General features: G+C 42.3%; 1 non-coding gene across 1 annotated transcript; it reads left to right on the forward strand.

Annotated features, from left to right (window-relative positions):
* Positions 1-22,760: 22,760 nt before the first annotated feature.
* TRNAA-GGC (transfer RNA alanine (anticodon GGC)) lies at positions 22,761-22,832 on the forward strand. Its single transcript has one exon. It is a non-coding gene; the product is annotated as a tRNA-Ala (tRNA).
* Positions 22,833-26,756: the final 3,924 nt, after the last annotated feature.

A 26,756-nucleotide genomic window follows, 5' to 3' on the forward strand; every position in this document is an offset into this window, starting at 1 on the left:
CCTCCATGATGACTTTTGCCATTAGGTGGCCACTGGGAAGATCAGAAGGTTGGATATTTTTAGCGCTGCCCTTTTATAAAGGATATTACTGCTTAGGAGTCTGGGCAGGTTTTCAGGCTCCGGGACTATTCTATCCCTGACCCCTGTGCCCAGAGAACTGACTCTATTTCTAGCTTAATGCTGCAGGTGGACATGCATTTGCAACGGCAACATGCGCCTTTGGAAACTTGACTTAAGCACATATTAAAAGATGGCATAACTGAGAACTTAGAAATGTGTTTTGTCTCATTTTGATATCGGCGTACTGCTTCCCCACCCCTTATCACAAATGCAGTATTTTCAGTCTAAAGGAAACGTGTTTTATGTCTGCTGGAGCAGACACACATAATATAAGACAGAGCAACCATGCAACTGAGGATTAAAGTGTTTGTCTTTTGTGCCACAGCAGCCATGTTGGAAGAGAAAGAAATCACCCATGAAGTAAAGGGCCAAGACCCACAGGAAAGTAAACACTCTCTCTTTGTAACCTAGGGTTGCCAGTCTCCAGGTGGGGCCTGGAGATCTCCCAAAATTACAACTGATCTCCAGATGACAGAGATCAGTTTGCCTGGAGAAAATGGCTGCTTTGGAGGGTGGGACTCTATGGCATTATAGCTGCTGAGGTCTCTCCCCTCCCCAAAGCCTGCCCTCCAAAGGCTCCACCCTCAAATATCCAGGAATTTCTCAAGCCAGAATTGGCAACCCTGTCTCTGTCTTTGTCTGCCTCTCACACACAAACACACAAAACCTCACCAGAGTTTTGTAGTGGGGGTTTCTAACCTTGTATAATAAATGTACAGAAGAAGGCCATTCAGTTTGCCATAACATGGCTTGGCATTTCTGTTGAACTAACAAATTCTCAAGGGAGGGAAGGCAGCATGGTATAACCCAATCTCATCAGATCTCGGAAGCTAAGCAGGGTTGGTACTTGGAAGGGAGACCACCAAGGAAGACTTTGCAGAGGAAGGCAATAGCAATCCACCTCTGCTTCTCACTTGCCTTGAAAGACCCTTGCTGGGGTTGCCATGAGTCAGCGAACACTTGACAGCACTTTCCACACATATACACACAACAGATTCTTAACAACCAAAAACCTTTTCACCTTATATCTTCTAACCCATATTACAAGATATAATTCATCTCGAGGCATTTAAAAATATAGCATCCTTGAAAGGTGTTTTGAAATCATTTTCAAAACTTGCTAGCTTATTGGATAAACCCACCCCCCCAGTTCTTCAAGAACTGCATTGGCATTGGGATCTGATTAGCTACCATGGCACCACCATTTCAAGCAGGACCACATTCCGGAATCACCTCGTGTTGATATTTAAGGACAACCAGATCACTCTTGTATACTCCTTACCCAGTCAAGCAGAAACTATCAAAAGTGTTAGTCATCAATTATATTCCACAGGTGATTCTATTTATCTGGCATATTTCACACATAAGTAAAATTTCATAAGGGGAAACTTTATTATTACCTTCTATTGATGACAATGAGCCCAGCAACTCACTGCTACCTTTAACTGCCACTGTTTACAAAAACCCATCCCCAAACCAATATATTTAACTTTATGGTAGTGGCAACTCCAGGATGTTGCAATTTTGGGCCTCCTCTACCCTCCATGACAACAACGGCTCCCCCTGCAGAGAAGTAAACTGTGGAATGACACACAAGAATTGGTATTTCAACCAGTGCTATTTAAATGATCTGGAACTGGGGCAAGCAGTCTACAGATGATACCAGGATAGTGAGAACAAAAGCTGATTGTGAAGAGCTCCAGCAGGATTTCTCCAGATGGATGAGTACCCTCTACTATAAGGAAAGGTTAAAGAGTTTGGGACTTTTTGATTTAGAAAAAAGAAAGCAAAGAGGTTTATAAAATGATGCGTGGTGTGAAGAAACTGGATAGAGGAAACTTTTTCTCTTTCTCTCCTAATAGTGGAACTTGGGGGCACCCAATGAGGTTGATGGGGCAACAGGTTAAAAATGAAATACTTTACTCAATGTGCAATTCAATTGAGGAATTCACTGCCAGTGGACATAGTGATGGCCATGAGCATAGATGGCTTTAAAAGGAGAGATTCATGGAGGATAGGTTCATCAGTGGCTACTAACAACAGTGAGAAAAGGAACCTCCAGATACTGAGCCAGCAAACATCTGAATATCAGCACTAAGAGGCATCATCAGGGGAAGATCTTATCCTGTATGCCATGTTTGTTGGCCCTCCTGAGCAACTGGTTGGCCACGGTGTGAAACAGGATAGTGAACTAGATGGACAACTGTTCTAGTCTAGCAGGGAACCTCTTCTGTTCCTCATTTATTTTGTTACTGTTACTTGTTTGATTGCATTGAGAGATTATAGAGGCACAAAAGAGAACACAACAACAGAGAACATATGGGCAAGGAGTGACCAACTCTGCTTCCTCTGTGTGTGTTATGTACCATCAAATCACTTCGTTTATGGCGATCCTGTGAAATAATGACCTTTGAAACATCCTATCAACAATAGCCTTACTCATGTCTTGCAAACTGAAGGGTGTGGCTTTCTTTATTAAGTCAATCCATCTCATATTGGATCTTCCTCTTTTCCCCACTGCCTTCGACTTTTTCTAGCATTATTATCTTTTCCACTGAATTTTACCTTCATCTAGGAGTGGGTGCTGCTGCTTGCTCACCTGACTACCAGCATGGTGTAGTGGTTAACAGCGGTGGTTTGGAGCGGTGGAGTCTGATCTGGAGAACCAGGTTTGATTTCCCACTCCTCCACATGAGTGGCGGAGGCTAGTCTGGTGAACTGGATTTGTTTTCCCACTCCTACGCATGAAGCCAGCTGGGTGACCTTGGGCTAGTCACTCTCAGCCTTACCTACCTCACAGGGTGTCTGTTGTGGGGAGGGGAAGGGAAGGTGATTGTAAGCCGGTTTTATTCTCCCTTAAGTGGCAGAGAAAGTTGGCATATAAAAACTAACCCTTCTTCTACCAGCAATCACAGGGAACTCCTAAAGGTGGGCCCTTCTGGGACACTGAGCCCCCCAGCTGCTGCCTCAGGATGCCATCCCCTGAGGCTGATTTAGCAAAAACCATCAGTTAGATGATTTCATCAGAACTTTATAATATCTTTCCAAATGGGCACTAAAGCACTGACAGACCAAAATCACACTTTCTTCAAAAGAAGGGGTTCATGCCCCTTCTTAGTATTGGTAGTTTTTCACAAAAGAAGGAGTTTACTGAACACCAAACTATGTTTTATCTTGTGGAAATAAAATGCAATATTCTAATATTATAAGAATGACTTGTAAGAAATATAAACAAGAGTATGAAAGTTCAGGTCTAACCAGCCCCCCCTCTTTATTGACTGAAGATTTTGATACCTTTCTCAACAATAAGTCTCAGAAATTTCAGACAGATAAATGGTTTGAAAACAGGTAAATAATGCATCTTGTTTACTGGTTTTCAGGCATCCTTACACCCAAGCCAGTATGCACTGAGTTACATTTGAAAAGAAACTCATTTCAGATCTGCTCTCCTGCTGATAAATTGTAATTGGTGGCTGATTGAATATGAGTTGGATTTCATTCTTCTCCACACATCCTGACCTAACTACTCCGGTCATTTTCTGTCAGTGGTTGAAATAGGCTGCCTCAATCAGTATCAAAATGCATTTAGCTTGCTGAGAGAAAGCACTTCAGTTCTATCTTGAAATACTCTCATGTACTAAGCTCCCCCCCACCCCAAATGGAATGGAATCACATGCTGGAAGTGTTTTGAAAGTTAAAATAGAGCACTGAAATGGTACCAGATGACACGTAATTGCCATTGCTTGCCTGAATGGTGTAAAGATGATCAGAGAAGTTTTCATAGTTTCATACTGCAAACCTTTAGAGTGACCAAGTTACAGAAGACAAAAGAAGGCTTGCCCAAAATTTTCACTGAGCACAATGCATGATGCTGGTCATGCTAATTAGAACAGTTGCTGAAGCTCTGATGATAGGGCACCCAAATCTTAAACATGAGGAGGAACATACTCAAGGGTGCCTATCGGCCTCAAATTGGAAGTAGGATTCATTACAAAGTGATCAGGTGTCCATTTCACCATGCACTCAGATTTTGTCCCTTCCTGTGCTGAGTCCTTGGTCCTGGTAATGTCAGGAATATTGCCTTAGGAACCTAGGTTGTGGATCAGTCTATTAGACCCTTCTGCCCATCCTCAGATTGCTTTGTTGTCCTATTACTCTCATGCCTTTCAGATTGCCAAGAAGTTAATTTTCCATTGATGTATGCAGTTCTTAAGAAGCCTACATTGTACCTCTATTTCTAACACTGCCACCAGCCAACCAATATGTGCATTTTATTAATATTGCATCAAAATGTAATGGATTGAGAACTCAAAGCCAATTCAGAAAGTGCTGAATCTTTATATGTGGCAATTTATAGCTGTTGGCGATGGACTTGTTTAATGCAACAGAAGTTCAATAACCTGAGGAAGTATAAAGATCATATAGATTAAATATAATGCAAGGAGCCATGATTCCTCAAGTCAAGGTTCAAGTTTATTAATACTGTCAACTGACCGATCACGTGCCAACACATCAAAATTTCCAGACACAATAGTTTTGCACCGCAGAATCACAGACTGCCCCGTACATATAAAGACGTAAGGTCAATAAAAGCAACCCCTGGTTAAAATTATCACATTAAAATTGATAAAATTGTAAAATATTCTAACAATCATTCTCTAATAAAGCTCTGCGTATTTTAATAGCAACAGCGCAGAACTTGGCAGTTTGGAGCATAAGCTGAGGGTCTTCTAATAGGAGTTTCTTTGCCAAAAACTCAACTGACTCATCAGGGAATTTACCAAGTAGGGGGGAAATAAGCTTTGATCTAACTTCATGGTAGAATGGCCAACATATCAGTGCATGTTCGATGGTTTCAATGTCCCCTGTTCCACATGGACATAACCTCTCTGATCTAGGGATCTTCTTATATTTCTCTTCTAAAACAGCTGATGGTAGGGCCTGGCATCTGGCAAGGGTAAAGGAGCCATGATTCCTGAAGATGGGTGATTCAGATATGTTATATGAAGGACATAGGAATTGGCTTGACTGATCAGGCCAGAATTCTGTTTTTAGCGACGGTCCACCAGTCGATTCTTGAATATTTGGAAAAGATCCCATACAAACTGAGTGAAGATATTAAGCTCAAATGGTACTTAAAACTGGGGAGGCACTATTGCCTGACTAGAACTCTGAAGGTGCTCTTGAGATGGAAAAAAATTGGCAACCAAAGCAGGAGATGTAATAATGGACATTTGCAACAACCTTCACATAGACTCAGTATTTGCATGTTCCTGTACTGACAAAAAGACAAATTTTCTAGATGGTATCAGTGACAGTGTTTTGGAACAGCTGGTTGTGAAACCACCTAAAAGGAAGGTGACCCTGGGCTTGGTCCTGAGTGATGCAAGGAGGGAATTGATCTGGCCTTTAGCCCCTGAGGGAAAGCAAGCAGAACTGGCCATCACCCCACAACTCCAATCTCAAAATAAAACCCCGTGTGGTGTTTAACCATTCAGGTTACCAAAGAAGCAAAGATAGTGAAAAAATATTATACCCACCCCTGCCCAATGACAGGAAAATGATATGTTTTAAACATCATAAAAAGGGGTACTTATTTTTCCCTCAGACTTTGTCCAGGAGCTGAAAATATTTGATTGACAGGGACCTATGCAGCTGTTTCAGAGATCCACTCAAAACAAGAACCAAGGCATAATCTACAGACTCTTTAGTATGAAGCCCCTTCCTGGAGGATGTACAGTGAGATGTTAGGATGCGTGCTTCACTGGATCCTCCTTTGGAACGAGACAAGGAGAACCAGTGGTTTTGGTCTTAATCTGTGGGCTCTGCCTGAACAGCTACTGGCAAATACTTGGACAGTGGGCACAGTTCAGGAGATGTGACTGGGTAACACAGACAGACAAGCAGCAGTTCAGTCCTGATTTGTCTGTTGGGATTTTAACAGCAGTGGATGCTGTGACAGGAAACCACGTAAATTTAGACAGGGATGTCTTCTGTGTGTCACTGAGGCTGAATATTTGGCTGTTGGCTTCAGCTTGGTGTAGAATTCATTTGAGGGGGAATGCCTGGAAGCCCAAAGTCATTTATAGGGATGGGAATATATTGTGAAGACAAGTAGCTGGTGACATCAAGTTAGGAAGGGTGGAGGGACCCTTTTTGGAGAGCTGAGCATTCCTTCTTGGAGGGTTTTGTCCCCAGAAGTTGGGATCAATTAGTTACCAGGTGAGGCATGGCAGGTGGTGCAACTGGAGATGGCCTAAAGGATGAGCTAAGTTTTAGGTAGTTAGGGATGTGGCCTTTTGGGGAAAAATTCCCCATTATGGCTGTTGATTTTTTTTTTTGGTAAAATTCGGATTCTGCAAAATTCAGCCCGTTTTTTTTAGGAAATGCCAAAGTCCGAACTCCCCCTATTTGGATCCGTGGATTTCGGCATGAAATTCGGCATTCCTGAATAAATTCAGCCGAATAAAGCCATTTAAAGCACATTTGCGGCTTTCTGCGGCTCCGGGGGGCATTTTTGGAGGTAGAGATCCCAAACTTTCAGGGTAGCTTGGAGGGACTCTACTTGCAAGAACCCCCATGTTTGGTGCAGATTGGGTCAGGGGGTCCCAAATTATGGGGTCTGGAAGGGGTCCCCCTATCCACCCATTGAAATGAATGGGAGCCGGCAATCCTTAATGTGCATCTAGAGAGCGGCAAATCCAAGGCAAAACCTCTCATTGTTTCTGGGGCAGCCAGAGAGAGACTCACTGATCCACACTGTGAAACCAGTGAAAACAGCAACAATCACACTTGCAAAGAGATCAAGCCCCCCCAGGACAGGTAAGGTAACTCCCCCTTTGGCTCCCCCCCACACAGTAGAAGCCAGTCCATGGCTTCTAAGAGCTGATGTAACACAAGCAAGAAAAGCTTTCATACTACGCCGAAAGTGCATCCTAGAACGCTCAAAGCGTAAGTAAACAGCGTAACTAGCATGGGTAACGTATCTTTTCATTTCAACACAGCCAAAGTGCATCTTATAATGCTACTAGCATAAGTGCGACCTCCGCAAATTCTGTATCTTCAGTATTGATAGATTTCATGCTGCTGGATTCAAATCTTCCACAGCAACAATCACACTCGCAAAGAGGCAATCAGCCTCCCAGGACAGGTAACCCCCCAAATCACACTCCACAGAGGCAATCAAGCCCCTCCCCAGCAGAACAACCCTCCCAAACCAGAAGATGCAAATTCCAAACAAAGGAGAAGAACGGGCCAGACAGAGAGAGACTAAAATGAATGACAGGCTAGCCCATTAGAAACAACGGGAACAGCTGCACAGCTGCACTCAACTCCAGGCGAGGGTGGCAACAGGCAAAAAAGGCAGAATGCACACTTCCACAGAGTTGAGCCCCCCCCCCCGGCAGAACAGGCAACCCCCCCTCAAACCAGTATGGCTCAGCTCAAGCCCAAACAAACGACCCAAGAAGGATGAGACACGGGTGCCGAGTGGATGGAGACTCACGCTGCACCACCGCACTGACTCAACTCCAGGTGAGGGTGGCAATGGGCAGAAAAAGGCAGAACTCACACTCACGCAGAGGTGAGCAGGCACCCCCCAGCAGAACAGGCAAAAGCCCCCCTTTGGTTTCCCCCCCACCCACAGAAAATGCTTCCCCCCACACACAGAATCTGCTTACCCCACACACACACGAGAAAAGGTTTGAAGAAATAACCCCAAAAATCAAACTGTGTGGATGTCTTCCAGCAGGAGCAGGGAGGAGAAGTAAATCCAATCCAATCCTATTCCAGTAAGCAGGATCTCTCAGGAGCAGCAGCACCAAAATGGAAGGAAATGAATACAGACTCGGGACCGGACGGGAGTTTTTATACTCTTCTCCTGGCCAATTCAAAAGGGAGAATCCCTGCTTTGATTGGCCAGGAGAAGACCCAGCTTGGCCACCATTGGCAGCAGGAATGCTGATTCGGGGACGCTGAATTTATTCGGCGTCCGCCCAAACTCGCTGAATTCGGCTCGTTGTTTTCCCGCCTTTTTTTACTTTGGCTCTATCCGAACTGGAAACCGCCGAATCGGGGAAAATTCGGCTGTTTTTCATGTCGGATGGAACCAAATCGACAGCTGTATTCCCCATAGAGATTATGTCTCCATGTCCTTAGTTGATGCTGTCATTCGTGTTGGCCTGGGTCAACTGAGAGAATGTTCCTTCAACTTCCTACTGTTTTGGCATTTGCTAGAACCAACAATTTACTGGTATAGTATTTGCTTCTGTGACACTGCTGATTCTTTCTCCAGCTGGCTGCTATGAGATGTGGGGACTTTGTCTCTGTGTCCTTAGTTCCCACTGCTGTTGGTGTTGGCCTGGAGTCAACAGACTCTTTGTTAACTTGGTCTGTTCTCTTGCAGGTGTGGGAGTTCTACAGTCCCTTTTAAAAGTGCTCATTGTAGCCCCTGGGAAGAGAATGGTTGGTACCCACAAGTCCTTCGGTGTGCCTCTGGGAGAGATTGACCTGAGCAAATCCAGGATTAGCACTCAGCCCCCAGGCTTGTACAGACTTGGCAGTGAGTTGGGAGTGCTGCTTGGTGTCGTATATGGTGGTCCAAGATGTTGCCTAGAATACTTTTTATATGATAGGCAGGTAGGTAAGTCAGTGGGGACTTGGGATAGGCCGTTGTGGCAGGTGGAGAATTATGGTGCTTCTCCCTGGCATAAGACCAGCTCTGTAGAAGGGTGATGGGGTACAATTGTCCCTGGATGTTAACAACATTTATTTGACTTAATTGTGTTCTTCCCTGCACAATTTCATTTCCAGCAGGTGGGGAGAGGGGTACTAATCCAGCATCTGTTGCGGCTGGTTTAGTGTGGGCTCACTGTTATTTTAACAAGCCAAGCGCCCTAAAGCATTTTAGGATAGGGAGAAGTACGCAAACTAATCAGTTCCAAATGCCTGGGGAGGAAATTCTCTCAGTGCTGAAACTTCATGGTGACCGGCGTACATGCTTGATTGGCAGCATGTACAGTTTTGTTGTGCAGCCAGGGACAAGTGTAGCTCTCCGGGCCCAGAGCCAGGGTGAGATTGCTCTAACTCTGGAGAACCCAAGTTGACACTGTCTTCCCAAATACTTACTTGAGTGCAACCAGTGAAACAGATGGGCAGGAGATTTTTGTTAACTGTGTTTAATACATATAAATTCTTAACACAGTAATCCGTCTGTTACTCAACAGTGTGAACACCACTGAAATCCTCTTTACTCCTCCCTACCTTCAAATGTTTTGGGGTGAAGGAAAATAAAAGCAAAGAAAAACAAAAGAAAAACAAAGCAACACAAAACTTACATAATAAATACGTGCAAAAAATGTGAGAGTGGGGAATAATGGAGGTGTTAGAATAATGTAGCAATCACAGAAGGTGGGTAAAGAAGAAAAAGAACACAGATACCAGAGTGGCTTATAAAGCAGCATTGGGTATTGCAGAGAAAACAAAAGCTTTATAATTAAATGGAAATTCTCTGTACCACAAATTGAATGCAAGATGAAACTGCACCAATCCTTTCTAGGAAAGAAATCAAATGAAAAGCACTGACTATCAGAATCTTGAAGGAATCTATAAATTCAGGACAATTTGTTGTCCCAAACACAGACGCAGTGGCGGACCTACATTTTTGGGACCCTGAATCTTGAACTGTTATGGGGCCCCCTTCGCAACCAGCAACAATAGGGCAACATCCAACAAGGTCCAAAGGGCCTTGCTGTCCTTGCAAGGACCTTGAGGTCCAAATGGCAGAGAACAGGATGGTGGGGTGGAGCCCTTGACAATGGGCCATACAGTGAGCCCCTTCCCACCAGCAATGAGGTCTGGGAAACCACTGTTATCTTCTTCAGTGGGGTTGTTCTATGGCAGATGTATTGGTTCATTCTCTAATAGAGAGGTAGAAGGTCATCAGAGGGGCTCATTAGGATAAAGAGGTGAAAATCGGATTTTTGGTGTTAAAATGCACAAGCGAAATGAGTGTAGCCTGAATTGAGATTTCAGGTGTCTTTTTATGGTTCCAATTTGCTCTAGCCTAAGGGCTGAGCTATAGAACTATCAAGCCGTGCACCAACGAAGAATTTGAGGATCCAGCTGCCAAAATGTAGGCTATGAATAGATTCTGGTGAGCTCAGCGAGCCCATACAGCTGGGGGTTAGGGCACTGCAAGCCCCTGAGAAAATTTTGAAATATGACCAATTACAGGAACATTTTGAGGCCATATGAAATGGTTATTAGAACATATTCTAAGGTCAATATTAAGTACTTCAACCTATTGGCTTATGATTCTGTCACTAAAATGTGTGTGTGTAAAGTGCCGTCAAGTCGTAGCCGACTTATGGCGACCCCTTTTGGGGTTTTCATGGCAAGAGACTAACAGAGGTGGTTTGCCAGTGCCTTCCTCTGCACAACAACCCTGGTATTCCTTGGTGGTCTCCCATCCAAATACTAACCAGGGCTGACCCTGCTTAGCTTCTGAGATCTGATGAGATCAGGCTAGCCTGGGCCATCCAGGTCATGGCATCACTAAAATAGCCTTATTTTAATAACAAACACTTTAAAAAACTCCATCGATTTTGTTGAAAAATCCACTGATTATAGAAAAAGTTGCTTCAGGGACCCTCCAGGATTAGGGGCCCTGAAGCTTAAGCTTCATTAGTTTCATAGTAGATCCGCCATTGCACAGAACAGGCACTGGTTGAATAGAAATTTGTCTCCATTTGCAATGCAGTCATGATTCAGGAAAGCTTGCCTTGAACTTAATTACTATTCTTACAATAACTGGTAGATATCCTCCTTGCTCAATAAAAAAGCTTGGATCTTAGTTGCTTTAAAGAACCTTGAACTGCTCCTGACTTCTTAAGCAATTAATTCCGTCTTTATTTCGGTGGCATCTTGATGGATGAGTACCTTTTGCATCTGTGAGTCCTGATCTTCATCCACTTCTATTTCCAAAACAGGCTATTTTATCAAAGTTAGCAGGGGTGTCATTAGATGTTGTTTGATATTATGTTATATTATTTGCTTTACTACTTCCAACAAAAAGGGATTGACCAAAGACCATTTGATTTTCAGTATGAATCTTGTCTAAACATTATGGCAGTTGAGGAGTGTTTCAGGGTGAAAATGGAACATAGTTTGCCAGTTTGAAGGCTGGACTTTTAGTTTCCTACATTTTCACCATTTCTAGGCTACATGATAGTTGTGTATGTGGGGTATAAATGACCTCATCAGGGACTATGTTAAGATGACCCTATTTTTGTACATGAAATCAGGAAGGTAACTTGATGGCTCTATCTAATGGTTCAGTTTTGTTTTGGGAATTTGTCAAGTATGCTGGGATGGTTGCTAGTTTCCCATATGCACTGGTCAACCTGTTAATCTGGTTTTATGGTGATCTCATGAAGTCACAGAGAAAGTCTTTGGACAAATGGGCTTGCAGTTTATGAGATAACATTTTATTTTATTGGAGGTTTTTAAACTTTTTAATGGGGTATTTTGCCCCATTGAAAATAGCAAGGCTACGCCAACTAAAAAACAGGAACAGCAACGCTATTGTCTCCACCAGCGTGCCAGGCTGAAAGGGGACAGGAAGCTGACTACTGGCAGCTCCGCCCCTGCCTTGCCCTGGGAACACTCCCCAGGATGCCAGGAGACTGGCGTCCAGGCCCCCCCACAGGCATCCAAGCCCACCTGGATGGCATAAGTGGGATGGCTGCAGCAGCTGGCCTACTCATGCTGGAGCAGACCCTTTTTGGCCTCCAAAGGACTTTTGTACTTTGAGGTCAGGAATGTGCTGTTATTGTGGTAAATTGCCTCAATTTTAAAAACTGAGTGTATGGAATATAACCATATCATAAATATGAATATATAAATATCATCCCCTGGATGGGTTTGGGAACTACTCTGGTGATATCTTTGCATTCCCAGCTTTCCTAGCACACATAGACAAGTGTGCAAGATTGGAGCAGAACCATTCAGAAGGCACGCAGTGCTGGGCACCCAGGAATGGAAGTGACCTGGACTCCATCTTGGATGAAGTACCAGACCACTGGGAGAAAGAACATTTCCAGTCTTTGTCTCATAACCCCCTGAACTATGAAAGGGTGATGTTTCTCTCCAAACAAAAGAAAGGACCTTGCTATGTTTGCATAGCCATTAATGTGGCCGCTCTATCAAGATCTGCTTGAAGACCAGCGCCGGAGACAATGACGCTCCCCTCCACACCCTGAAATTCCTCTCTGGGACAGCCTGGGGACAGGCTAATCCCATCTCTTAATTCCTCTTCTTCTTCTCTCACCCACATGCACCTGACAGACTCTCCATACTGAAGAATGTCTGGTACTTACCAGTCATCAAGCATCTATTATTTTCTGTATTGCCTAGCTCCTGTCTTTTTTGTCTAACATTTCAATACTTGAGAAGCAATCATACCTTTGTGCTCCTTGACGACCACCGTTCTGGTGAAGTCACCCTGCCTTAGGGCAGAATTTTAGTATAAATATAGCCACCCTCACAGAGGCAACTTTGTATGAGTTTTTCCTGGATCCAAAATGTCTGCCCTGTACTTCTTGTGTGGTCTCTCTCTCTCTGTGAAGTACCAGCTGCTGATCACTCCTCACTGAAGTTACTCTCCTTGACTTCCCTCAAGACCTCGGAAGGTAGATATAACTCCCAATTACCCTATCCCTATTAGGAATCTGTGGGTGTGTTGGATTATTGTACTCTTTCTCTGTATGTGTACCCCCTTTTTCATTCCCCCAAATAAAGAAAACCTGTTTTACTGTTTATATTGCTTTATGTCAGTTTATTCCTCCTGATTTGCTCATCTCCTGTATACATAGGTAAAAGGTCTTGCTTTGAACCAAGCCTCTCGTAGTGCTCAAGGTATCTCCATAGCTATTTTCCCCATCTAAATAGTGGAGACCCCCAGCATTCCCCGTAACACTAAGGCAGAACCTGCTTGGTCAAGGCATGATCCAAAGCAGAAACTGAAAAGCAGCAGGGGCCAAGTTGGAAGGCTTTGGGGAGGGGGGGTGTCAATATTTAAAAAAAACCTCTGTAATGGCAGCTCAAAAGTTTACTCTTGGCTCTCCAAATTAGATGACTCTGAGAATATGGTTTTGCTGATCAGGCTGGTAAAATAATATCTGGTTAGCAAGTTTTGGCTGCACCTGACATATTTATTCTATTCAGGTCATTTGTACAGGGATTTTTTCACATTTCTGAATAATAGGATCACAGTGTTCCAGTTTCTGACTTCATTATTTTACAAATGATGTTCAGCCTAATGCACTAACAATACATGTGGATATAATCTGGCCCTGGGAATAGTTATAAGGTTCCAATAAGCATGCCTGGGTTTCTTCTCAGTGGCGATGTGGGGAAAGTTGCCAGTAACAGAGCAGATGAATGTGCAAATGCAAATAAGATGGTATTAACTCCTAAAGGGTTTCTTAAGAAGGACTGCAGTCGTTAGTAGGAAGAACAAAACATGCTGATGATTATGCTCTTCTCCAAGGGCTGCACTAAAAATTTACATCCTTTGCGTGAGCCAAATTGTTTAAGAAGAGCCAAGCCTTGCATTTCCCCATAGAGAAATGCTCACACATACATTTGTTTCATTTTTTCATACAGTTTGAGGCAAACTTTCTATGAGATCATACATTGTTCTGCACATAATGATGTGCAGTGCATACATATGGATTTTGATCTCAGGAAATTCAATCTGTGGCTTGGCATGATCTGCAATGCCTTTATATTATTTATTTCTTAAAAGAAGCCCAAATACAAGCTTTTCAGTTTCAAAACCTTCTCCTGTCTTTTGTGCATCCCATCCTCTGCTCTGTATTTCAAGATCTTATTCCTGGATGCTAGGATACTTTGAGCTGGCCTTGAAAACAAATATAACTAGTGGTACTCAATCCAGTGGGAACTGTTGCTGTTTTATAACGAATGGAAGGCTCTCAAGAGCACACCTGTTCTTGGAAATTCACATTTGCTACCACTTTCTGCCCCAGTCCAGAGTCCAAATCAGAGTCCAATTGGTTGGTAAGGAAACTTAATTTCAAATTACACTGATAGTGCTGGAATGCAAACTGAAATGAAAGGGCTGTTGCTTGTTCAAATATTTTTTTTCTTTGGCTGGGTTTGCCATCAATACTACATTGATAAAGTTAACAGTGCACCACAAAAATAAATTGGATCGAGATAAAGAGTGAATATACTTCTCAGGGGTAATGTCTGTCTAGATGGTTTTCTTTCTTTTTGGAGCAGTTGAAGTAGGGTTGCCAACCTCCAGGTTGGAGCTGGACATCTCCTGGAATTACAACCGATCTCCAGACAACAGAGATCAGTTCCCTTGCAGAAAATGGCTGCTTTGGAGAGTGGACACTCCTCCCCAAATTCCACCCTCTCCAGGCTCTACCCCCAAATTTCCAGACATCTCTCAAATTTCCAGACATGCCTCCCTTTTCTAAATGCAACAACAGCAGTCTCCTGACTTCATAGGGAGTTGTCTGATTGTAATACAACATTGCTAAAATATTTAAGAAAACAGGCTTTATCCACATGAACAATTGCCTATGGTACACACATTGAACTGGAGAAGTATGATATAGGATCAACTGTCTGTCTACCTATAACACTAAACTGAGGCCTTTCGCTAGAATTTGTAATCGCTAATGTTCACCTTAAATCCAAGGTGAATATTTCAGCCTTGAGTAGGGTTGCCAATCTCCAGGTACTAGCTAGAGATCTCCTGCTAATACAACTGATCTCCAGCCAATAGAGATCAGTTCACCTGGGGAAAATGGCTGCTTTGGCAATTGAACTCGATGGCATTGAAGCCGTTCCTCTCCCCAAACCCCGCCCTCCTCAGGCTCCGCCCCAAAAACCTCCCGGGGCCTCCGGTGGCAAAGAGGGACCTGGCAACCCTAGGGAGGAATGTCATGAGGAGTAAAATGAGGTTCAAAATCAGGCTTTTAATTAAAAAAAATTTTTTGGGGGGGAAAATAGCTGTTTGCTAATTCCAGATTTGAATCAAAGAGTTCACCAACTGCTAACTTGTACTTCCCTTGATATTGTGCTCATGCCACCAACACAGTGCTGTTCATTATGGTACCAGACTGCACAGTGGTATGTATCAACTGACAAATGAATTTGGAGATTTGTGGCATATTAGACAGTCCAGTTATCTAACAAGACTAGCTAACAGCCTTCTTCACTAACTAGTGTGTGGTTATGCATGAAACACTCAGCAGGTGGCGGTATTGCTTTAGTTAACTGTTGTAAGGCACTCTGGTTAAAGGAACTACTTGGGGGGGAGGGGCAATTGTTTGGGTCCATCCTATAAAATGTAATTTGAACTTAATTGCTAAGCCTGACACCAATCCTCTCCATTAGACAGTAATGGGGCTATTATTTATTTATTCTTCCCCTCTCAAAGGTAGAATTCAATTTAGGTTGTAGGTAACCTAGACTAGTGATTTCCAGATGAGGCTCTGTTATTTGAGATGAGGCTTATACTTAGGGTTGCCAACCTCCAGGTACTAGCAGGAGATCTCCTGCTATTACAATGGATCTCCAGTTGATAGAGATCAGTTCACCTGGAGAAAATGGCCGCTTTGGCAATTGGACTCTGTGGCACTGAAGTCCCTCCCCTCCCCAAATCCCGCCCTCCTCAGGCTCCGTCCCCAAAACTTCCTGCTGGTGGTGAAGAGGGACCTGGCAACCCTACTTATACTTGGGTGAAATCACTTCTTCCACTGGTGGTTGAGTTGGTGGAAGAGAAGGATGAGATTTCACTCATAGTGGCAGATACTGTGGTTCATTTGGTTAAATAATAACAAATTATCCGTTCAGTACCCTGTACATATAAATCAAAATATAACTGTGGGCCTAAAATACTATAGTCAACTGTTGTAAATTTCCAAAGGCCAGTGAACCTTTAATCTGTAACAACTCTATGGGTTGGATCCTATGGAAGCATGAAAGGCAAAGGCTACCTGCATGGCTCAAACATCTTCTGCTGAGGGTCGGAGGACCCTCAAAAACAAAATTAGCTATGGCACTGGGGGAGGAACAGGATTACATTAAGGAATTGGACTAAAGTGAAATCACCTCTTTCTTTTCTTCCAACGGAGGGGGTGGTTTTACTTGATCCCCCCTCCTCACTGCAGTCTCCCCATGCCACAGTGCATTTTGTTTATGAGAATGCCCTAACCTTCAGCAGAAGATTTTTGGGGTGCTTGTGGGGGGGAGGTGGTGCTGGAGAAAGGGGAGGGCTGGGACAATCCATGCGCTCGTTCTGCTCAAGTCTCCATAGGATCCAGACTTGTATTGGTTTTCCTATTTTTGTCTTGTCTTTAAACGCCGTTATATTTTTGAGAGCACAATGGTGATGTGTAACATTGCTGTATAATTTCTCCCCCCCCCTCCATTATAGAAAAAATCTAGGCCCTCTTTAGTGAACTCCTTTAATAGTCTCATTCAATAGTCAGATGCTAGATTAATCTCACTGTAGTTACATTAGTTCATTTCCGAAAACAGTTCAGGGAATCTTATTTTTAACAGGGCTTTAGATTGCCCAAAAATGGTTAGCGTAGTGTGTGCATTAGTGGACCGGTTTAGGAGATGTCTGTGAATGGTGGGCCCCAGAGTGATTAATTCAAAGCTCTGAAAATCAGTGTCTAGAAAATTCATTTATTTCATATTTAAATGCTCACCTTGTCCAGCTCCCCCCACCCCAGCTAGCTTGCTGTAGCCTCTAAATACTTCCCAACATCCATCATGTGTGTCACTAGGTGAGTAGATAATCCTCCTATGAGTACAAAGTGCAAATATTCATGTATGGAAGTGTTATCAGTGTATATGTAGGTGGGGTCGGTGGAAGGTGATTTTTGCAGATAGAGAAGGACATAAAGAGGGGAAGTTAAAGCAGAGGACTGGGTCATTCCTCTCAACACATACAAAGAATTATTAAGAACAAAACGGCTATATTTCTTCAAATATCAAGACACTAAAACACTGACCTCTCGTTTACTTATATTTTTGCTGAAATCAATGTCTTATATTTTAAATAGATAATATTTCATTTGTTATGTATTACTATGGGCGAAAACACATGGTCGCTTTATCCTCCTTTAATCCCTGTTTCAGCCAGGATTCAGCCAGGATTGAACACATGCGTTTCGCCTAATGTGCGTTAGATCCTGGCTAAAACAGGAAGAATCAAACTGGCTTACAATCACCTCCCTTTCCCCTCCCCACAACAGACACCCTGTGAGGTAGGTGGGGCTGAGAGAGCTCTAAGAGAGCTGTGACTAGCCCAAGGTCACCCAGCTGGCTTCGTGTGTAGGAGTGGGGAAACCAACCGGGTTCACCAGGTTAGCTTCCACTGCTCATGTGAAGGAGTAGGGAATCAAACCTGGTTCTCCATATCAGACTGCACCACTCCAAACTACCTCTCTTAACTACTACACTACTACACCATGCTGGCTCTCTACACCACTACACCATGCCTAGCAACTTAAGCATCCGTGTAGGTGCAGGTAATCTTTATATTTACTACAGTATAGTAAAAGTTAGAAGAACCTCTTCCTTGGTGGATGAAGAGATCTCCTCTGAGAGGATGAAGGCTTCTTGTAGTGGAAGATTCAATCCTTAGAAATGTAGACAGCTGGGTTTGTGGCAGGCGCACGAACCACATGGTGACTTGCCTGCTTGGTGTGAAGGTCGCAGACATGGCTACTAATCAAAATGGATACTAATCATGATGCATACCTATTATCTCCAGTTATCAGAGGAGCATGCCTCCTCTGATACTCCTCTGATATTAGGGGCTATGAAACACAGGCAGGATGCTCCTGCAGTCGTCTTGTTTGTGGGCTTCCTAGAGGCACTTGATTGGCCGCTGAGTGAACAGACTACTGGACTTGATGGGCCTTGGTCTGATCCAGCATGGATTTTCTTATGTTCTTATGAGAACAGTGGGGTTCAATGTTCTAAACAATCTATAAGTAACTCTAATGAATTGACCAACTGTACTTTTATTTGGGTGAATTTCCCCACGCAGATATTTAACACTTTCACTTTGTAATCAGCTGCCGAAAATTCAAACAGATTCTCAAAATTCTGGTGCTTGGAGTAGGCACACCCAATAGACACGTTCACAAGCTTTTAGTACTCTTTGCATGGCTAAACATAGCTGATATGTGGGTAATGCTGCTTGTGCAGTGTATCATTTTGCTACCCAGGGTCTCCAAAGGTTCAAATCATTCCAGCGAAATTGGATAAACATTCATGTTCTGCATGCCTAGCCAACCCCTGGATCTGTTGAGCTGTCCTGTATTATTCATAATTGCTACAGTAGATGAAGCAACTAAGCAGTTGGAAAGGTCTATAAAGGCTTGAAAAACAATGTCCCTGGTTTCCATTGTGATTTAATTGAATGGGATGCAGTTATGTTAATAGACCCCAGCAATAGAATCTCTGTTGTCCATTTCTAGGAATGATTCCAAATTCCTCACCCCTGCTAGCAGGCATCCAACTATGTTTTTCCTCCAATGCAACAACATTTCTCATTGGGGGAAAGGAGGCAGTGATTTCTGTCCTCCCGCTGCAGATCATGGTGTAGTTGTTAAGATGTCAGATTAGGACCTGGGAAACCCAGATTCAAATCCCCACTTGTGCCATGGAAGCTTGCTGGGTGACCTTGGGCCAGTCGCACACTCTCAGCCCCGACCCTGGCTAGTATTTGGATGGGAGACCTCCAAGGAATACCAGGGTCATGAGGTGGAGGCAGGCAATGGCAAACTACCTCCCAACATCTCTTTCATTGAAAACCCTACGGGGTCACCACAAGTCAACTGTGACTTGACGGCAAAACAAAAAACAACAATCCCCCCTCCTGCAGATCCCTACTTTGCTGCCTATCCTGTTCCTTGGAATCCCAGGTACAATTTTTTGGATGAGGAGGATCAGTGGGCTATAGCATGAGGGGGAAGTCGGAAGCTCCTGCTCAGCAAAGTCTACTAATAGTTGAAGAGAATCCACAGTTTTGATCCCCATTTTGCTTTTCCTTCGCTCTTTTGTAAATAAAACCCACAGTTCTTTGTTTGCCAATTTCTTGTTTCCTTGCACTGAACTTTGTGCATTTTTGACATCATCTGTACAACAAATCAACATTAGACATATAAATGATGTACATTATATGTACAAGTACTGTACAACTATATAACATATCTGCACAGCAGCTTAGATCCAGCAGAAATGTGTTGATTCCTGCCTCCTGCCTCTGTTTTTTTCTTGGGTTTTGCCTGAGGGTTCCCTGTCCCCCAGGTGCAGCATTTAGGGGGAGAAAGAAGGAGATGAAGACAGGGAGTCACACTTTGCTGATGGAAGAAGTTACTACTGGATCCCAGCTAATACAAAAAAAAAATCTATGAAAACAGAAACCTAAAATGGCTGCCAAAAATATAAAGGAGTATACTTGGGGTAAAGAGATGTATGGTTGCAGGAACAAGTATGCTTCTTGGAATCTAGGGCTTACAGGCTCTGAGGAAGACAAATAAGTACCTAGATGATAGGTTTAGGGACATTATATATTCTGTGCTGATGGGTCTGTGATGTTTTGAAGGTCTTCTTCAAATATAAGAGCATCATTCTGACACAGTGTTGAAAACACACATGAATTCTAAAGTGCTTTCATAGTCACTCAAAGAATCTTCTGCAGCTTCAGGTAATGTGCCTCCTCACAATTTACAAAAGAATGCTTGTAAATTAACCTTCTCAAAGAACTTCAAAAAGTTGATAAGGCAGGTGCTGATACAGCCTGAAATTATGGAGACGGAGAAGGCATGAGATCTTGAGGCTGTAGCTCAGGGATAATTTTTTTAATATATTTTTTTATCTTTATAACATAAAATATAAAACATAAAACAAAACAAACATATACAATAATAAAAAATACAAAAGAGTATCAATTATTTAAACTACTTAATACAATCAAAAATCAAAAATACCCTTTCAACCCTCCACCCACCATAAAAAGTGACCCATCACCAGACTTCTGGAGAAGTGTCTGAACAGTTTAAAGATTACAATGTTGACATTAACATAAAAGTATAAACCTTGTTTCTATAACTCATTAACTAAAATAGTAAAATCCATTTTCGCCAGTTTGTCCCAATATGTGATGGCCTTCGCCCATGTTTTTTTAAATTCTTCCATATCTTTTCCATGTAGGAATTCTGTTAGTTTGGCCATCCTCATATACATCCATAATTTCTCTCTCCAGTCATTAATTGAAGGTTTATTTACTTGCTTCCAAATGTTTGCTATGATAATTCTTGCAGCAGCAAAACTGTATTAACATATGACCCTATCGTTTTTGTCCATTTTATCTTGTGGAATCCCCAATAAACAAAATGCGGGATTCCTTTTTACACTAATATTAATCAAATTATTAGTTTCTCTTATTACTTTTTTCAAAAATTTTTTAAAAAAATCTACGTATCCACCATGCATGCATAAATGTTCCTCTTTCCTTACCACATTTCCAGCATAAATCCATATCTCCTTTTTTATTGGTGATAATGTTGATAATGTTCAGTGATAATGTTGACTCAGTGTGTGGCAACACTGAAAATAGCACCCTACATGCTGGGGATTATTAGGAAAGAGACCGAACCTAATCTGTAGTGCCCAGTATAGATCTATAATGCAGTCTCCCTTGGAATACTGTGTATAGTTCTGGTCACCATATCTCAAAAAAGTTTATCATAGTACTGGAAAAAGTACAGGAGAGAGCAACCTACAGGATTAAGGGATTGGAATGTCTTTCTTATGAGGACAGGATGAGTGTCTTGGGGTTTTCAGTTTAGAAAAAAGATAACTACAGGGAGATGTGATAGAGGTTTGCAAAAGACTTATTTACATAAGAGATGCCCTGCTGGATCAGACCATTAAATCTGATTACCATTAAGTCCAGTACCCATATTACTCCACACAGTTTTACATACTGTTTCACACAGTGACCAACTAGTTACCATGAAGGGCCCGCCAACAAACACTACTTGAAAGGCTCAGACCTTCTACAGTGTTACCGCTTAGCTCTGGTATTCAGAGGTTTATTGCCTCTGAATGTGGAGATCCCTTTTAGTCATGCTGGCTAGGAACCATTGATGGGCTTACCCTCCATGAATCTGTTTGATCCCCCTTTAAAATTGTCTGTGCTTGTGGCCCTCACTACATCTTTTGACAGTGAATGCCACAATTAAACTACCCTTTCAGTAAAGACACTGTTTCTGGGAAGTTGCCAATAAATGTTGTTAGAGGATTCTGGATTGGAGCCACTGGTTGTGGTATGACCCTTGAAAATAGCCATGAAATGACTGGAACATCAAGTTTAGCATGTTAGGTAGGAGTAAACCATAGCGGCAGATTATATATTGCAATATGGCATTTTTGCTAGAGGGGTTTGCTGTTTATTATAGAGGGAAAGGGGAGTTTATACCAAGGTTTCTGCCACAAAAATAGCTTAACCCATACACAATTAGCTGAAAGGTGCTATGGAACGTGTTAGTACAACTGGAAGCTATAATAGGGACATTTCATGGATTAACATGTTCTCTGGGTGCAAATACCGTTCTCTTGCTGCTGAATTTTCTTCATTGTGTGTTGGAAGGCAGAATTTGGATCTAAGACTCAGAATAAAGAAAAAGTACAGGATTTAGTGCTGAATAGCAGAAGGATAGCACCAGTGTTTGATGGTCTTTTGTTTGCTGTTCCCCATTGTAGAAGTACAAAGGAGCACACCTGAGCTGAAGTGGTTGAAGAGCCTCTATTGTTTGCTTAAGGTTGCCTGCTAAAATGCATTCTGTTTGATTCTCTTCTTGTTACTAATCAATGCACCTTTTTGATATACCTTTCTTCTGTCTCTCCACTAGCAAGTAATTCGCTTTTGTTTCATATTAGAACATGATTAATTTGCTTACATCCATGCACTGTGTTATTTTGTCCAAAATGAAAACACACTGAGTATGAATTTGTAGCTGCTTGTTTTAATCTCATCCCCCGTCTACCCTAAGTCCCGCTATACAACTGGCAGGTGTCTCAATGCTGAAGAATTTATTTTTACTCGGGGATTTTTCTGTTTACCAGGTATTTTTAACTTACATTCTCCAGCTGTCATCAGTATTGTACATAGTTATTTCGTTGATTATGTTATATACTGTACCACATTTAGACTACCTCCATGGTAACCATGGTAACACCTTCCCGCTTAAGCACAGTTGAGCATGCGGGTTCATTTTAATTTAGTTGCAGAAACGGAGAGATGCTCTTGGAGGCCCGGAAATCATTTAGGTTATTACTGGCTTTCATTTTAGGTTCAGCAGAGGTAGGTGGCACATCACCTGTCTTTCTCTCTCTGGAAGCTTGGATTTTATAGCCATAAAAGACACACTTAGCCAAAAGGGAAAAGGAAGATTGTGTTCCAAATGTGAGACAGCTGGGCATAGCCAAACTGCGCCTACATCAGGTGTGTTATCAAATCATAATTCCCAATTATGATAAATTGTAATTCCCAATTATGATAAAACATATGGGGAGGGGGTGTGGCTCAGTGGTAGAGCATCTGCTTGGCATGCAGAAGGTCCCAGGTTCGATCCCCGGCATCTCCAGTTAAAGGGACTAGGCAAGTAGGTGATGTGAAAGACCCCAATCTGAGACCCTGGAGATCCGCTGCCGGTCTGAGTAGACAATACTGACTTTGATGGACCTAGGGTCTGATTCAGTATAAGGCAGCTTTGTGTGTTCATGTGTTCCCATAATTCTGAAGAAGAAGCCATCAAAATTGCTAGTGGTACATTGTTCTGGATGTCTCTGGTCAGGCCTGATTCAGGTTGATTCAGTTAAGAAACCCTAGGCATTTAGTTATATTTTCCTATACCAAATCGTTTAATTCCTAGCCAGAGATACATCTCAATAATGCTATAGGTTCATTCTGGGTACAGTACACAAGTACACATTATTGGAAAGTTTTTGCTTCCATTCTAAGCTTTTTAAAGTTAAAGTTCTTTTGAAGTTAAAGTTCTTTTAAAGTTAAAGTTCTATTGCGTTCTTAATATAAATTAAATCCAAAAAGCATCCATTCATCATTGTTACATAGATAATTAATGGAGAGCAGTTACATGAGTCAATAAAGATTTCTTACCCCAAAAGTAAGAAGGTCACAGGCAGGGAGCCCCTTCTGAGAAAAAAGCTCTCGATCAATACATCTTCCCATATTGACAGTAGCGAAGTGTCCCACTTGATAAGGGTTCACATGCTTGGCTAGCTCATTATCTCATAACTTCAAACATCATACACATTTATCTATACTAAAAATGTCTTCTTTTAATATATAAAAATGTTATTACATTCTTCCTACTTTTTATCTTAACAAAGTCTATTCAAAAATAGTGACTACAAGTTTCTCATACATATGAATATCTTCTGGCTCTCAACCAATATTCCCATCCTTGAATCATCACTTCTGGGAAGCAGGACATTCTTGCGATTCTCAGACAATTTGGCACCCGGGCCTCTACAAATGGTACCTATTGAAAATGGCTTATAGCTTCTAACTGGCAAAAGGCTGTCTTCTTGCTGATCTGCAAAGCTATTTTATTCTGGGTCTCTTGATTTCCTTTTTGGCATGCTTTCCTGAGGGGCTAGGTTTACTCAGTTTATATGCACCACAACATCTTCTATGATCTTTTTGTTCAAGTCCAGCAACTGTTCCCCTATATTTCTGGCCATATTTGTGACAACATGTTAGTGGTATAGACATGCTAACAGGCTTATCAAAATGAGTAATTTTAATTATGGGAGTTGGTGTAGCATAGCAGCTAGGAGAATGAACAGAGATATAAAGTTCAAATCATGCTTTTGCCACTCTAGGAAGCATTAGGCAAGCCAATATCTCTGAGCCTCACCTCCTCATTAATATTAATATTTATTTATTAAAACATTTATATTTCACCATTCCTCATGGTTCAAGGTGGTTGTGCTTTGAATGCTGAAAGCACTTTAGAAATGATCCACATTATTATTATTATCTTAATAGATTTTTTAAAAATCACATTTAAAGTTAGAATTACGAACTTTCAGGTGGGGCCTGATGATCTCCCAGAATTATATCTGACCATCAGGGATAAATTCCCCTGGAGAAAAAGGCTGCTTTGGAGGGTGGTATTATACCCCAAGGAGGTCTCTCTCCTCTTCAAACACCTCCTTCCCAAGGCTCAACCCAAAATCTCCAGGAATTTCTCAGCCTGGAGTGGGCAACCCTAGAGTAACCAGCATTGTTTTGGAATAGGTGAGTTTTGAATTGTCTTTGTGATCATCGACCTAGTGAATTCAAGCTTCTTTCTGAGTAGCCTGTGTAGGTGAAAGTAACAGATGAGGGTTATTCTGGTACTCGTCTCTGGTTGTAATAGGCAGTACATACATTCTCCCCCTGTCGAAGCACAAATGGGAGTGCACATCAGGCCGCCTTCTTTCAAAAATCAAATGCTCTTAGGGGGTTTATAAACCACACAAATATATCTAATACGGAAATTCTGAATTTGGATCACTGCAATACAAACAAACATGCAATCCTGCTCATCTGTCAGTGTTGCGTTTAAAGAGCTTAGGAATTGTTCCAATGAATGAAGCAGTTGTCTTCACTGTAAGAAAATAATCACACTTTTTTCTGTACTTGATCACAGGTGGTTCACACAATATGCCCATTTCTCTTGTCTAGTATAACACCACAAATCAGTTTCAACTGAAATATGCCTTCCTTTTTGTTACCATCCATAATGAAACTTGGACATATCTCTTTTCAAAGCCTCAGCACGCACAAGTTTGTGCATATTTCTTCTTTATATTATACTGATAAGATTGACTAAACTACACAAGTAACATTTGGGGATCGAAGCATAAGTCCAATATGTCCTCTACCTGCCACATTTACACTCTACCAAAGCAAATTCTGTGCTAGGAATATTTTTCATATCTTAATGGAGGTCATCAGCTTAGTTACCAGCTAATTATTTTATCTGATCTAACTCCTGACTTCTACCTCCCTTGAGGTTGCTGTTTTGTGTCAGATATCACTTGGTTCTTCCCCCGTTATTAATCTTAAACTTGTAATTAGATTCACATTGCTATTTTGACATACTGATGATTGAGGTGAAGAAAGCACTATAAGGGGATGAACTTTGGAACGATGATTACTTGATTAATCTGAATGCTCTGGCATGCCTCAGGTATGGCAACTCCTTTTCCCCAACTTAGATACAGTCTGTAGCCAAAGCTCTAAGGTTTGACTTGTATAATCTGACATATATTAGTCAGACTCAGTTGCCCTGCTGTCCTAATGGCATGGAAGTTAACATGGTTTGGCACTACTCCCTCACAGCCAAAGTCACCTGGGGGTGTGGTGGGGGCTGTAGCTCAGTGGTAGAGAATTTGCCTTGCATGCAGAAGATCCAAAATTCAATCCTTGGCATCTCCAGTTACATGGATCAAATAGTAGATGATATGAAAAGACCTCTATGTGAGACCCAGGAAAACCACTGCCAGTTTGAGTAGACAGCACTGATCTTGATTGACCGATAATCGGTATAAGACAGCTTCATGTATAAAAGACAGTGAGGGGAAGATGATCAGTAAGAGAAAGAGACAGGAATAGCTGAATGAAATGCTTATCCTGGGGAAAAGTAACCCAACTGCATCACCAGTGGAGACAAGTACGTAGACAGCAAGACCCAGCCTCACACTGTTGCTGACAATCTGTCAGCAATGCTGATTCTATGACCTTTGGCAGATCATGAGAGGGAGGGCATCTTGGCCATCTTCTGGGCATGGAGTAGGGGGTCACTGGGGGTGTGAGGGGAGGTAGTTGTGAATTTCCTGCATTGTGCAGGGGGTTGGACTAGATGGCCCTGGTGACCCCTTCCAACTTTATGATTTCTTCCACCTGTTTGAGGGCTCTTCCATCTCATGCTAAAATGAAAACTTTCTTCAGTGGCTGTAACTCGAGGGCACAGGGAAAGAGGTCTCCTCCAGCCTCTACCCAGCTGACCTCATCAGCTTCGGGAAGGAAAAAAGCTATATAATTCCTTTTTTTTCCCCTGACAAGATTTTTATTTGTCAGAGTGATGAGGTTTGCCCATGAATAACCCCTCCATTTGAACTGACTTGAACTCAAAATAAACTGCCCAAGGAGGAACAATTAGTTGATGTGCCTGCCTAGGTGAAAACAGGGTTGCCAGAACAGTGACCACGGTGCTCTGAGGCCACCCAAACCCCAGCCCAGGAGGGAAGGAAGGAGTCTTCCCAGTTAGCATCAAACCTCCATTCTGAATAAGACAGAATGTCCTCTCTGCCATGCATCTTAGAATAGATGTACATCTTTATTATCAACTTGGGTGAAAGAAAATGGTAGCCTGAACATACTTATGCACTCTGTACACAAAAAAAGAACTGTATTCCTGACAGCATATGAATAGGGGGAATCTGTGCCTATATTGTGGCCAGTGCATGAGTAGGGGAAGGATGGAGAAAACATGAAT

The sequence above is a fragment of the Euleptes europaea genome, chromosome 4 (genome assembly GCF_029931775.1).
Source record: "Euleptes europaea isolate rEulEur1 chromosome 4, rEulEur1.hap1, whole genome shotgun sequence".
NCBI lineage: Eukaryota > Metazoa > Chordata > Lepidosauria > Squamata > Sphaerodactylidae > Euleptes > Euleptes europaea.